The sequence below is a fragment of the Diabrotica undecimpunctata genome, chromosome 10, assembly GCF_040954645.1.
Source record: "Diabrotica undecimpunctata isolate CICGRU chromosome 10, icDiaUnde3, whole genome shotgun sequence".
Taxonomy (NCBI): Eukaryota; Metazoa; Arthropoda; class Insecta; order Coleoptera; family Chrysomelidae; genus Diabrotica; species Diabrotica undecimpunctata.
The window spans coordinates 53,489,847-53,506,212 of NC_092812.1; positions in this window are offsets into that span (position 1 = coordinate 53,489,847).

Consider the following 16,366-nt stretch of genomic DNA (forward strand, 5'->3'; position numbering starts at 1 on the left):
GTAGGGTTGTCTTTTGGTTTGTTAGGCTTAATAATGGGAATGATAATTTTTAAAATAAAGCAGTTTTTAAAATTTAAGAGGAGGGAAAAATAAATTTAAAGGAGGTTTTCAATAAGAGAAGGAAAAATTAAATTTATATAGGAATTTTACATAATAGTCGTATAAAGGGTATCTGACCATACTCATTTCTAGCGATTTGTATTTCCCAGCATCTATATGTAAGTGTAGTGCCTAAATATAGGTCTGGTATTTTGATTAGTACTAAGACGCTTGTGGTCCTATTTATTTGTAAGTACCTCACCATTTCACTTTCTGCTAGGTAAGGTAATCAGTTTTTGGTAACCTTAGTTGTTCTGGTCTCATTTTTGACCTTACCTAGTTAAGGATTATTTTAGATAAAATACTAACCTTAGTATAGGAGTTTTGATTTTCATCCGGACACTGATTTGTTTTTCTAATAACACCTTTTACCTGGCGCAGTAGTGGTGGTAATTTATTTTATGTGACCGTTTGGTTCTAGAGTTCCTCCACCCCCACCACTACTGTTTATCTTAACGTGTCTTTATATCTGTATGTATACAAATTAATACATTTCTATTAATAAATATTGTTTAATAAATAATATATTTGTCATTAGCATTTTGGCTTTTTATTTCAGTTTCTACTAACCAGTATATTATGTAGCAAGACAAGGTAAATAGATAATTTTTTTTTAAGTATTTCAGGTGCGTGTATCAATTATAATCTATTTCTTGTTGTTCATTACTTTGAAGTTCTCAAGCTCTTCTTGAGTGGCGCCCACATTCCGTTTTCTTAGGCAACTCCATGTATCTGCGTACAGTACCTTGTTGTAACCTTATATTTCCAGTTGTCTTCTCTCATTTCATTAAATTTTGGTGTTAAAACGTCTCATTTTCTCCCTTATCTACATAATTTCATTATCCCGTATATTGGTCGTTTGATCCCTCAGCCAAGACTTAGTGTAGAAAAGCTAGGTTGAACTTTAATTTGAGATTTTGTGTCTCTTTGGCCATTTAAATTTTTCCTCTGAGTTTAGCCATTTTTTATTAGTATTTTCAATCACTTTTCTTACAGTTCTTCTGTAATTTGTAAGTTCTTACATCATCATCATCATCATTGGCTTTTACAACTTTTCGTGAGTTTTTGCCGCGTTTACTATTGCCTTCCATTGATTCCGATCCTGTGCTATTATTTCCCATGGCCTTACTTCCATCTTCTCCAGGTCTTCCCTGACTGCGTCTTTCCACCTTTTTCTAGGCCTTCCTGTCCATCTTCTACCATCTGGTCTTTCCCAAAACACATTGCTAATCAGTCTGTCGTCATCACTCCGTACCACGTGGCCTGCCCATCTTAATCTATTGGCTTTTATGTATCTTAAGATGTTTCCTTTCCCGAAGAGAGTCTCTATTTCATTGTTTTATCTGCTTTTGTAAGTTCTTACACTTCCTAAAATCCAATACTCTATGAGTATTTCGTTTTACAATCAACGTATTTTTGTCTATGTGTGTTTGGTTCTATTAGTTCCTTTACCTCCATTCTTTAACCTTTTATAAAGGGACATATTTCCTTTTGCAGACCGTAAAAATCATGTTCCATATCTTTCGAAGAGCGTTCCCAATGATCATTTTTTATTTTTTTTACAAGTGCATTTGTTTCGGTTCTAATTGCCTTGTAATTATAGAATGCCTCTTGTGTTTTGGTTGACATGTATTTCAGGTAAGCTTTTTTCTTTTCCTTACATTTTTTCTTCACTTTTGTACTAAACCACGGAGCTCTTTGCATTGGAAACGATTTATTTTTATTTCTATATTTTTCACCAAGAACTTCCTTGGTCGAGGCTAAGATATTAGACTTAATTTTTGCCCAGCTTTCTTCGACTCCATCACTTTCTGTTATATATGTGTTTCTGCTTTTTTCGGTTATTCTTTTTTGGAATATGTATCTTGTGAAGTCATCCTTAAGCGTTCGACTTTAATCTTTGTGGTATATTCTGGTGTTTTGTTATCACATTTATGTGTTTTCATTCGAATTTTGCACAATACCAATTTATGATCCTGTATATTTCTGCTAATGTTAGTGCTCTTACATCCAAGATTTGAGAAGGGTGTAACTCTCTATTCGACAGAATATAGTCTATCATCGATCTTTGTTCTCTACTGCTTTCAAAAGTGTATTTGTATTGCTCTTTGTTAGGAAAAAGTGTATTATTAATACTTATTTCGTTTATGCTGCAGAGATCCGTCAGAAGATCTCCGTTTTATTTTCATGTTCATTATATCGCTGTTTTATTCCTGAAACTATACCATTGTTAACACGGGCGTTAAAGTCACCCATAATGATTATATATTCATCATTTGGGGTCTCGTTTATTCCAGTCTGAAGATGTTCGTACTAGTTCGTAGAAGTTTTCCCTTGTGGTGGTATCTCTGTTGTTCTCTGGTGCATAGACTGCTATCACATTCAGAGGTTTGGCATACAGTTTAACTTTTATACTTACTTTTCTTTCAGAGGTATATTTACATTCTTGTACTTCGTATAAAAATTGTCTGTGTACTAACGGGGTGACTCCTTCTTTGGCTCTGGTTTCTTTCGCAACACCACTGTACATCATCAGATAGTCATCTAGTATAAGTTGACCCTTTCCTTTTTTCTTCGTCTTTTGTATTGCACATATGTCTATATATTTTTCTACAAGCTCTTTTGTAATTTCCTGCTCTCTTGTATTTAGAGACTTAACGTTCCAAGTATCCACTCAGAATCCCACACTGAGCAATCAATCAGCCTCATGGATTCTGGGGGAGGCAAATATTCGACTGAATCTAATAAGAAAAACTACCCATCATTGCTTCGTATAGCCACTTAGAATATAAGAACTATGAGGACCCAAGAACACCTTGACGAACTAGAACAAGAGCTCTCAAGTATCACATGGGATATAATTGGACTGTGCGAAACTCGCTTACCAGGAGAAGCATGTACGATCTTAAAATCTGGTCACCAGCTATACCAGAAAAACTCCGTAGAAAATCATCACATAGGCAGTGTAGCGTTCCTGATAAACAAACAAGCTCCCTATAAAGTAACGAAGTTCTGTGCAGTATCAAACAGAGTCATATATCTTGTCATAGCTTTGAACAGCAGATACAGCTTACAGATAATACATGGATATGCACCGACAGGAAACTCAACAGACGAGGAAGCTGAATCATTTTACGAGGATCTGACAACAGCAACGAACCAAGAAAAATCATTCTTCGTAATATTCACAGGAGATTTTAATGCAAAACTTGGAACAACAGAAGAGGGCGATACACAATATATCGGTCGCTTTGTACAACTACTTAAACAACGAACATTTATTTTGTCTCAACACTTTCTTTAAACAATCTAAGCAATGTAAATGGATATGGATCAGCCCAGACAAGAAAACTAAGAACGAAATAGACTACACACTCCCCAATAACAAAAACATATGCACCGAAGTGACAGTACTAAACAAATTCTATACCGGGAGTGACCATAGATTGGTTAGAGCGAATATTAAAATACAGACGAGAGTAGAACGAAACAAACTTATTAAACGAGAACAATACCTAACCACCGATGTCCTGTTTCAAAAACAAACGGAATAAAGAATTTTTCACCTAAGAAGCCCGCTTTGCCATTAAATGCTGGTAACTTTATTACTAGCGGACCAGATAAGCGGCGATATATTTTACACTACATTTATGAATAACATTTTACTGCTCTGTTGTTTCAATCAGCACTGCTCAACAAGTTATCGTTTATTGGTTTATAATTTTATTGCAATGTTAATTTTTCTGAATTTCTTCTGACGTATCGTATAATGTAGGTTTACCCAATAATTAAAGTTATGCATTTACAAGAACATATTATTTGAAAAATAAGGAGTAAATACCATGTGTCATAATAATTGTAATCTCAGGAAAAAAGACAGTTAAGATTTTATACACACTTAAAAAATTTGTTTAGTAATGTATTTCTTAAATTCACACAATCATTGAAAAATGATTCATGCTGTTTAAAATATCTTTCTGTTAACGACACTGTCATCGACAAAGTAGATCAAATTCAAACGTCATCATATTTCTCTTCTGTTTATCGTTAAAAATTAATTGATGGTCGTGGGTTGTATTTTTGTGTTTTAATAATTTAACAAAATATATAATCAGCAAAAACCTTATTTAAAACATGCGAACGGTTTTGTAATCACAATCAATACAGTGTTTATGCTTGTTTAGCATTCATCATCCAGCCTCAAGAGTCCACTGCTGAACATAGGCCTCTTCCTCATTTTTCCAACCCCGTCTATCTTGCGCCGCTCTTATCCAGTTTTTATTGAGTCTTCTTAAATCGTCAGTCCATCTTGTAGGTGGTCGATCGACGCTTCTCTTGTCTTGTCTTGTCTTGTTTAGCATTGGCTGTTAATAATTTGTGTTCGATTGTTTCGTCTGTTGTACAACCCTTGTCCTTTTTAGGGTGTAGTAGTTGTATATAAGTACCTATTTTTTATAGTAGTGTAGTGAAGCGGTACTTTAAAGCAAAATGAGTAATTTGGAAGAAAATAAAATACCGTCGAAACGTAGATTGTTATCTCCAGAAGAACGGCGTTTAGTTCTAAAAGTAGAAAGTTATTTCAATTTGGAAAAAAATAATATGGGTCCATTGACATCTGTTATGGCAGTTCAGAAACGCACATGCGATGCTTGCGGTATCTCAGAGAGGACATTCCGAAGAATTAATAACATGAGTGAGGATGAAATAAATAAAGTAAGCAAGAGAAATCGTCAACATCCAAAAACTAGATTTGCACCAGTCAATTAAACTTGCAATTAAAAATATTATATGTATATAATATGTATAAAGCCAAAGAACATGTAACAGTTAGTGCTGTGTTGCAAAAAATAAAAGACAAGGAACTGTGTGATATTAGTTTAACAAGTTTGTGGAGAGTGTTGAAACATTTAGGTTTTCGATATAAAAAGACAAATAATAGACAAGTATTGTGTGAACTCTCTAATGTTGTTTTAAAACGGTGGCATTTTTTAAGAAAATTCATGAACAATAAAATGTCTGATAGTCCGAATCAAGTTGTATTTTTAGACGAAACTTGGATTTTCGCTAAAGGAAATATGTCATCTTGGCAAGATGGCACCACGAAATGTTATTCTTCTAGTCGTTCTGGTAATGGTAAACGCTACATATACTTCATGCTGGAAATGATGAGGGATTTATTCCTGACGTTAGTTTAATTTTTTCGTCCACAAAGAATACAGGTGATTACCATGGAAATATCTATACAAATATTTTTGAAGAATAGTTTGAAGAAAATTTGTTAAAAAAATTGGAGCGACCATCCATAATAGTGTTGGATAATGCATCCTACCACTCAAGAGTAGAAGAGAGATTTCCTTCAAGCAGCTGGACAAAAGAAGAAATAAAGTTGTGGTTGACAGAAAAGAAAATTTATCACAGTGACATATTTTTAAAAGTCGATTTACTTCAAAGGTGTGAAGAGCACAAAATTCAAAAAAAATTTGTTACTGACCAAATGGCTCTTAAATATGGCCACGAAGTTCTTCGATTTCCGCCCTACCATTTCCACTATAATGCAATTGAGTTAGTTTGGGGTATAGCCAAAAATTTTTATGATAAACATGCATCCAAAACAAAAGATGACGCTAGCGTTCTTGGTTTATGGAAAGAATCGCTAGAACAAATAAAGGCAGAACAATGGCAAAATTGTATTAGACATACGGAAGACATAATCGTTCAGTCTTTTCAAACCGAACGAGTTATAGATGAGGTCCGGCCTCTAATTATTTGGATAGACAATTCGATAGTGACGACTCTACTAGCGAAATATCACACAGTGAATAGGACAAATCGTTTGCTAAAAAGAAGAACCAAAAAAGTGTTTCAGCAATTCAATTCGGACTTTGTGGTGTGTTTAAGTTAAACGACAAAGTACCTACGGTCTAATTACTGGACTGCATACTATCAATAGCTTTGGTATTAATTACTGGACTACACAGGTTTAAACCTTTTGTTTTGCTGAAAACTCGGAAGTGATTTAGTGCCAATTTGTTTCAAGGTTATATTTAATACAGTGCCTGCAGAAAGTAAAGTCTTGGATGTATTTTATTCAAATTTGGACATACCAGCAACTTGGCAAGTATTTTCCAATTTAACTGCATGCAAAACCATTCGTATAATTTTCACTCTACCCAAAATAGAGACTTATAGAGACCTTGATGAACATTTGATGTCGACAAATAATTTCGATTATTCAAAATATTCCGTCCCACTTCTTTTAACAGCCCTGTATATACATATTGTGTATATAATATTACAAGATTATACATATTGTAAAATCCAATATTATTACTGAACATAAAATACAGGAAATTAAATATTTTTACTTTTCAAGCGATCGGAATTAAATATTAACGTCCCACTGTTTGAGGCCCAGTGATCATATCTTAATTACATATCGGCCTTCATAGGGTAAAAGGAGAGTAAAAAAAGAGCTAACTAAAATCAATAGAGACACTGAAACAAATGGATATAAATGGACTAACCAATAAAATAAAAGTAACAACATCGGTTAAGAAAATATGCTCAAACACGAAAACAGCCAAAACATCTAAACTCCAACCTAATACAATTCAACTACTCCAAGAAAGACGAAACAGAACAGATCGAATTTCGGACAGCTTCAAAAGTTTAAACAAAAAAGTGAAGAAAGAAATTGGGAACGATCATAGAAACTATACTAACAATCTAATAAAAGATATAATACAAGATAACTGCAATATGAAAGTACTGAAAGAAAAAACTCAAGCGGCATAACAAAAATTATAGGAATAAAAAATGAGAAAAACGTCACCGTCCGAGGCAGAAAGAAAATAAGCGAGGCCATTGAAAAATTCTACACTAAATTATGCTCGGTAAATACACAACCACAACAACGACGTACTGAACGAACAATAATTAATACCTGCTCAGAAGAAATACCGGACATAACCGACTATAAAATAAGAATGGCCCTAAATCAACAAAAAACGAATAAATGTTCGGGAGAGCAAACATCGAGAATTACCGACCGATATCCTTGCTATCACATCTGTATAAATTACTAACTAAAATCATAACCAACCGCCTAACACATAAGCTCGATTTTTATCAACCTATCGAGAAGGCTGGATTCAGAAAACATTTTGGTACCATAGACCTCTTGCCCATCGTAAGAACACTGATAGAAAAATGCACAGAGTATAATGTTCATATGACGTTCGTCGATTTCCATAAAGCATTCGATTCCATCGAATTATGGGCAGTGCTTGAATCTCTAGAAAATGCACATATAGATTCAAGATACACTTACATAATTAAAAACATATATGAAAAGGCCACATGCAGATAAAGCTGGACGAAAGCACAAAAACTAATCCCATAAGACTACTACGGTAAGAGTAAGACAATGAGACACCATCTCTCACAAACTGTTTACCCTTGCTTTAGAAGACATTTTTAAGAAACTAGAATGGAACAACAAGGGTATCAACGTCGACGGATCATACTTAAACCACTTGAGATTCGCAGATGACATAGTTTTATTAGCCGATAATATCCAAGAACTAAATAATATGTTACAACAATTAAATGCAGTTTCAGGAGCGGTAGGCTTAAAAATGAACTACAGTAAAACAAAAATACTGAGCCGAGACCAGACAAATATAACAATACAAAATCATACCATAGAAAATGTTGAACATTATGTATATCTAGGTCATGTCATCAAACTAGAAAAACCAAATCAAGATGCTGAAATTAAAAGAACACAACTGGTATGGGGCGCTTTCGGCAAACTAGCATATATCTTGAAAAACACCTCCATTCCTGTAAACTTAAAGAAAAAGATGTATAACACATGCATACTACCAGTTTGTACCTACGGCTTGGAAAGCCCTTACCAACAAATTTCTTAAAAAATTAGAAACAACGCAAAGAGCAATGGAACGAATCATGATTGGAATATCACTGAGAGACAAGATTAGAAACACCGAGATAAGACGTAGAACGAAGATTAGGGATATTGTGGAAGAAATTACAAAAATGAAATGGCGCTGGGCAGGTCACGTAGCCCGATATAATGACAACAGGTGGACACGGAGAATTCTAGAATGGAGACCAAGGACGACAACAAGAAGCATGGGAAGACCTCAAAAACGATGGGTAGATGACGTTCCAAGTACCGATGCGAAGTATATTTCTCGTTTTCCATAAATTTGTTGTCCTCTTTCTCGCGTTAGTCGTCGTAATGAAATCAAACCTATTTAATCCTATAATAATCTTAATCCTAATCACAATCCTGTTTCTATGAGCTGTATGGTTTTTAAGTCTATCAGTAAGGCGCTAACCTGGCTGTAGACCCCCTCCTCCTTTATCCGGGCTTGGGACAGGCAACAGTTCTGTCGAGCTACTCGATCCATCCAACAAAACTGCAGGCGGAGTTATATTATATAATATCTGGCACTCCAGTGAATAAGTGGTTAAATCGATTTTTTGCCAAAATGGGTTTAGTGCACTAATGAGTACAGAATGACTTCTCGGATGTGGTGAATAAGTAGTTAAGTTGTAAGCGGACTCTAGCCAAGGTTATACGCATGTGTATTTTTGGCCATCTTTGGAATTTCTATACTCTTTAAATTAAGTCAACTTAACTAAAAACATAATAAAATAAGGTCTTAGTAAATCAATGGTTAAATTGACCTTCCCAGTTATGACAAATAATTATTTTCTGTGCTTAACAGGTTAACTCGATTTGATGTATTTTGATCCAATGTGCATAACTGGTTAACTATAATATAGTTATTACATCATGAAATTTTCTGACTAATTTACGATCTAAAGCAGATATCTATCTAGCAGATACAGCGTAGTTTATATACCAGTCGTTAGAGTTATAGTTATGTACATTTATTGAATTTTTAAAGAACACTAATCGGGGAAATACAAGCTCATATAACGATATTATTATCGAGGATAAATTAAAAGAGTTTACATTCATTTTTATCTTTATTCTGTACCCGATAACATTAGTTCTTCATAGTATTTCTGCATTGTGTTTAAAAGATGGATTCCCGATCAACATTTTTACAAGAATTAAAAGAAAAAGCTTTGACAAAAAAGATTGTGCTGCCTGTTTTTGATTCAGACAAACTAAAAGACAATAATGATAGCGATTTAATGCAAGGTAAGGTACTTATTTAGATATCTACAAAACAGTTTTAGAACAGTTTTTTGTTTTAGATGTAGATGTCGCAAATACATCATCAGCTAATAATAACGTTGCAATTGCAAGATTTCGATTCAGATGATAGCATTGCTGATCCGATTTATTTACCACAACCCGGACATTCAAGCTCTTCAGATGAAGGAACCTCTAACACTAAGCGGACGAAAAAAACAAATCTGTGCCAAGAAGACAACAATGGAAGCAATCCATGTAACACGGCAGTTGTTGAGGTAAGAACTAATAATAAAAAATATGTATATTAAAAAGTGGAGATCCAGACGTCATAGAGCTGAATGCAAAAAATTGAGAAATTTAGGAAAATCATATAAAATTAAAAAAGGAAAAATAATTTCTGAAAGAACAATGGGTACTTTAAAATCATGTAGAATGAAATGCAATGAGAGGATAAACAGAAGATGATAAAAAAAATTGCTTTGAAAACTATTGGAATTTAGGAAGTAGAAACAAGATGGCGAGTTATGTTGGTTCTTTAATAGAAATAAATGACAAAAAGATTAAGAAAAATATTACTAATCCAAAAAAAGACAAGACAAAGATAAACAAAAAGTAAAAGTATGCAGAGATTGTTTCCAAAAAATATTGGGCGAAACAAAAGGTTTTGTCCAATTATTAATAGAAAAAAAGATAAGAAATAGAACAATTCTGCAAATGGTATAATACAAAAAGACCAACGAGGTATAACCTCGCCTTCAAGTAAATGGAGCTTAAAAGATTTGCAAGACGTCAAGTCCCATATTTTGTCATTCCCCACTTATGAGCAGAAAAGTCGAGACAAGGCAATTGCTAAAAAATCAATCGAAAGGAGTTTATGCATTTGACTTGCAACAGTGCCTGTCTACCTATTACTTTACAATCTCAGTTTCTTTCTACCAGATGCAGCTGTGGAGCTTTAACCTCACGGTGCATGACATGGTAACAGACAAAGCAACTTGCTACTTGTGGGATGAAACCATATCTGACAGGGGAGCCAATGAAATCGCCTCATGCCTTAATCATTTTTTAACACACTTGTCCTCTGAAAAAACGGAAGTAACATTTTATTCTGATACGTGTGGCGATCAGAATAAAAATAATATCGTTGCATTAATGTTTCTTAATTTTGTTAATCAAAAATCAAACCTGAAGATCAACCACAAATTTTTTGCTAGTGGTCATACACATATGGAGTGTGATACTGGCCACTCCGTTATTGAAAGGGCCAAGAAAAAAACCATTTTAAAAATAAATCATCTTAACGACTGGGCACAGTTAAACAGAAAAATCCCTTTGAAATTGTGATGATGTTGAATGAGAATTTCTTTGATTTCAATTCATTTGTGACGAAACATGGCCCTTAGATTATTAAAAAAATTGATATTGATGGCGAACGGTTTCTGTGGAAACCTGTCCAATGGCTTCAATATGCTCAATATATATATATAGGGTTCTTGAACTCCTAAGTTGAGCATAGAGCTTCAGTGAAAACGCGCCATCGGGTTCTATTTTGCGCCAAGGCCTTCACCTCATTCCAAGACTTTCCTTGGCCTCTTATCTCGTCCATGATGGATTTTCTCCAAGTTTGTACTGGGCAACCTCTTTTTCTTTTCCCTTGGGGATTCCACTCTAGGGCAGTCTTTGCCCTAGAGTGGAATCCCCAGTGGAATGCCCTAGAATATACGAACAATTCTTCGTAAACATTTGTTAACAAAGACCTGCAGTTTGTCTGTGAGGGTGTTTGTCACTTTCCAGGTTTCACATCCATAGAGTAGAACAGACATGACATTTGATCGGAATATTCGGATCTTTGTCCTTGTAGTATACTCGCCAGATCTCCAAACAGGGTTGAGCGTGCTGAAAGCTTGTTGGGCTTTTCGTATCCTCATACGAATATCGTCTTCTGTACCTCCGTTTTCTGTTATGACACTTCCAAGATACGTAAAGTTTTCCACATTTTCAATCTGCATATTGTCGATAGTAAAGAGCGTGTTGTTCCTTGCATTTATTCTCATGGACTTGGTTTTACTAATATTGATTTTCAAACCTATTTTATTGGCTCAAATATGCTCAAATATCATTTGGCAATATGCTCAAAGCGGCGGCCAAATTTCATTTAAATACTCATTAAGACAAGAAGATCGTTTCAAAACAATAAATTTTGCTTGTAGAGGACGTTCAACTGGATTATTTAGTTTACCTAACATTAATAACGAATCAGTGCCGATAGCCACAGAAAAAAGACTTATTGTCTTTATTTCCTTTAATAGATCCTTCATTCCATGCATTTTATTAAAACTTGAAAACGAAAAACGATGTCGCCAATGATCCTGACCTGGAGGAATTGGATTCTGACCAAGATACACAAACTAATTCAGAATAAATGTTTTTAAACTTACTGTAAAACTGTTTTTGTTACATTTTAAATAAAGAAATATTCTTTTTTTATGTTTTAAGTCATTAAACCAAAAAATAAAATACATAGATTGGCTTATTTTTTGAGGTGAATAACTGGGTAAGTCGACGGTGAATAAATGGTTAAGTCTCATATCTCGTTATCCTAATCACTTAGTAGTTACAGAATGTGACCAATAATACGTTTGTATTCTATCATATTTTTTTGTAAAGTTATTATTATTATTATTACATAGTAATAAGGGATGGAATCATGAAGACCCATAAGCCAATTTACAAGAAAAATGAAACAGTACATTACAAAATAATTAGTTACGCAAATAAACTAATTTTCTAATTTTCCGAAAATTAGAAAAGGAATACATAAAAAATGGACTGGAAATAAATTTAGAAAAGACCGAATATTTAACAACAGAGCAAGAACCAGTGAGAAACTTGGAAATGAACGATAATAGGGAAATTAACGGCACTGATAAATTCAAATATTTAGGATTCATACTCTCAAAAAATGGAACCACCGAGCAAGAGATAACCAGCAGATTAGCACAGACAAGAACATGTATTAAACAAATGAACGGGGTGCTGTGGGATAGACAGATTACCAGAAATACAAAGAAGAGAATTTATAACACCTTGGTACGCAGTATAATGACCTATGGAGCAGAGAATTGGGTAATAAATAAACGAAACAGGTCCAAAATCACAGCAACTGAAATGGAGTTCATGAGAAGAAGCTGCAGAGTGACAAAAATGGATCGCATCAGAAATGAGGAGATAAAACGAAGAATGGCAGTAGAACAAGACATACTCAGCTACATCGAAGAAAAACGTTAAATTTGGTATGGACATGTGAGAAGAACAGATCATACAAGGCGGATAGCAAAGATTTCGGATTGGAGTCCAATAGGAAGGAGGAAAAGAGGTAGACCCCGAAGATCATGGAGGGATGAAGTGGACGAGGCCATGGAAAGACGAGACCTTAGAGATGGAGAATGGCAGAACAGAAAGGACTGGAGATGTTGGCTGAAAGAAGGAAGGCGGCGACAGCTGTAAAAATCCTTATATAGATAGATAGACAGCAAATAAACTATGAACTAGTAAATTGTATACAGTATTGTTCAGTTTACAAACATGTAACAGTCTAGTTGGTTTTTAAAAGAATTTATAGATGGGGAATTTATAATTTCCGTTGAGAGACTGTTCTATATACTAGAAATATGATTACACAGAAAATGTTGGCGCCTTGTCCACGAAAAGGATTCCTTCTTCAGTTTCAAACTGTGTCCACGTAGTCTGCTGTGATGATCTAAAATAAACAAATGCTGCAGATTTCCATATCCAAACTTTAAAATTCGGAAGGCGATAATTAAGTCACCACGGAGTCGACGAGCTTCAAAAGTTGGTAACCCTGCTAAAGAAAGTCTTTGTGGGTAATCTGACCTTATTAAAGATAGTCTGGTGTCTTTCTTTTGGACATTTTCGAGAAGATTTTCTATCGCGCACTAATTCTGTACACCAAACTGTTCCACAGTACTCCAGTAGGGGTCGGACATAAGTTTTATACAAACGAATAGAACCCGAAAAGGATATTTTTGTAAAAGTCTTATTAAGTAAGTATAATTTACTATTCGCTCTTTTAGTGATGTTTGAAATATGCTCCGACCAACTCAAATTTTCAGTAATTGTAACACCAAGGTCACAATATGATCCCACAGTATCCAGTAAATGCCCGTCTATCAAATAAGACAAACGCGGGTTATTTTTTCCCAAATGTAAAACTACAGACTTATCTCTATTTAGAGGTAACATCCTTTCCGAACACCACTTGAAGATCGAATCTAAGTCACTTTGTAAGTCTTGTCCATTCAAAAGTGGATCAGTAAATATTTTTGTATAGTCTGCGTAGAAAGCTTTCCTAGATATGGCATGAGAATCAAGATCACTAACATACAACACAAATAGTAGTGGACCCAAAACAGATCCTTGTGTCATACCACTTAAAACTGGTTTTTTAAATGACAACGATTTGCCAACTCTAACACAAAACTGCTGATTTGTTAAAAAATCATTAATCCACTCAACAAGTTGTCCGCGAATGTCAAAGTGTTCTAGTTTATACATAAATTTTCTTCTTAGTACCCGATCAAATACTTTTGCAAAGTCTAATATATATATATATATATATATATATATATAACACACTACAGTAAATTAGTCATGGTTGTTCAACTTTTCACAAATCCATGTTGTTGTAGAGGAATAATTTTTTCTCGAAGCAAAAATTCTGAAAGAGACTCTGTGATAATTGATTCCATAACTTTACAAATAACAGGTGTAAGGTTTATTGGTCTATAATTATTGGGATCTAACCATATTGGTATAGTTTTAGTATTCTATCATCATTTATCATATAAAATGGATTTATGACATGTTGTCAAAACTTGTAAGTCGCCTCCTGAAAACTATGCAAAATTGACTTAACCACTTATTCACTGGAGTAACAGATATATAATTGTAGGTATTTACCTGGTTATCGATTTGTTTTATCAATATTTTTGCTTTAATTTTTAGTTTCATTATTTATGACAAGTTTATAACAAATGAAACTATAAATTATTTATTTCTGGGAACTTGATAACGATAGCCACTGGTGTGACCTCTTATTTACTTTTTCTTCACAAGAGATAACGTGCTGGCGGAAAAAACAATAGTTTCTTCTTTCTTTTTGAACCAGCTTTGTTTAGAATAATATAAATTAAAATTTACGACGATTTTAATCAAAACGGCATCTCAGTAATCTAAATCAGCCAATAAAAGATTATACAGTAATAAAATTTAATGTCAAATATTAAATATAATAATATTTCATTGTTCAAAAACATAATAAAACCGGATAATTAGATTAATAGAACTATATTGAGATTAGGTAGAAAACGGAAGACATTTGAATTTAAAACTGAATGTTTTAAATCTTTTAATAAGAAAGTCAGATGGGTTAGCCAGAAAAACACAAAATTCGAACGCAGCAGAATAAACGAATTTGAATTGAAATCTGCCAGCGGTTTGAGGCTGCTGATGGATAAGTAGTACGCTGAAAGATGGGGATTTACGATTTGGCGACGCTTATTCATTGATCCCAGCCGCAAGATGTTTTCTTAATGTATATTCTCAACCGGATACTATTGCGAGGAGTTTGTTCAAAACACTTTGGGATTAGAAATCAAAATGTTTATTCATATAAAACTGAAATACAACGTAACTTTTACCAAAACAAATATTTGAAAGTGATAGACAACCAACTGAGCCAATACTTTGTGATAAAGGGAGATATCAGTAGTAATAAATGGAAAATGTCTCAATCATTTCAGATATGCAGAAAAGACAATAATATTCGCAACCGAATGTTGAAAAAATTGAGCGCTTATAAGCCAGTCCATTGACCAAGGTTTCTCAGCCAAGAATATTTCTTTCTACCTCTTTCTGTATATTTTCGTTGAGTTTTAACCCTAGTATCCAGTATTTGCTACCTCTCAATTTATGTCTCACGTATTCAACTTTTCTAGAACTTCTTCTGGAACTTCTTCTAAAATCATAGATGGTAATGCTCACAACCAAATACGATTCCGGAGTAAGTTCTCCAATCGGATCTCCGGGGGGGACAGTTATGAGTACCTATGAAAAAGAAAAAGCAGCAAAACCACAATATTTAAAAATTTGCACATGGAATGTGAAAACTATGGCAAGGAGTGGAAAAATAGACAATGCCATTCAGGAAATGGAAAGAATAACCATTGACATAATGGGAATAAGCGAGATGAGATGGCCCGGAACATTGACATTGACAAAAAAGATCACAGAATATTCTACTCAGGGTCACTAGATGGAAAACTAGAGCATGGAGTTGGTGTGATAATAACGAGAAAAATTAGTAGATGTATTTTAAATTTTGTCCCAGTGTCCAACAGAGTAATACTACTGCAAATAAGAGCCAATCCAGTGAATGTAAACATAATACAAATATACGCTCCCACTGCAGATAAAGACGACGAGGAAGTAGAGACTCTCTACCAAAGCATAGAGGATATATTAGAACGAATACCTAAACACGAAGTCAGCATCATAATGGGGGATTTCAATGCAAAACTTGGGGCCGAACGGAAAACGTCTCTAATCGGACCTTTTGGGTTAGGACAAAGAAACGAAAGAGGTGACAGACTAGAAATATTCGCAGAAGATAACAAGCTTGTGGTTCTAAACACATTTTATAAACTACCACCGAGGAGATTCTATACATGGAAGGCACCAGCAGATAAACCCCATAACGTAATTAGAAACCAGATAGATTATATATTGGTAAATAGAAGATTCAGAAACAGTTTTAAATCTGTCAAAACATATCCAGGAGCGGACATTGAATCTGACCACATACCTTTAGTGGGAGTCATGGATGTGAGTCATCCCTGATAAATGGCTAGAATCAGAATTCATAGCGATACCTAAAAAACAGGGGGCTAAAAAGTGCGAAGAATATCGAACAATCAGCCTAATGAGCCACATGTTGAAACCGTTTCTTAGAGTCATCCATGGAAGAATTTATAAGAAGTGCGAGGAACA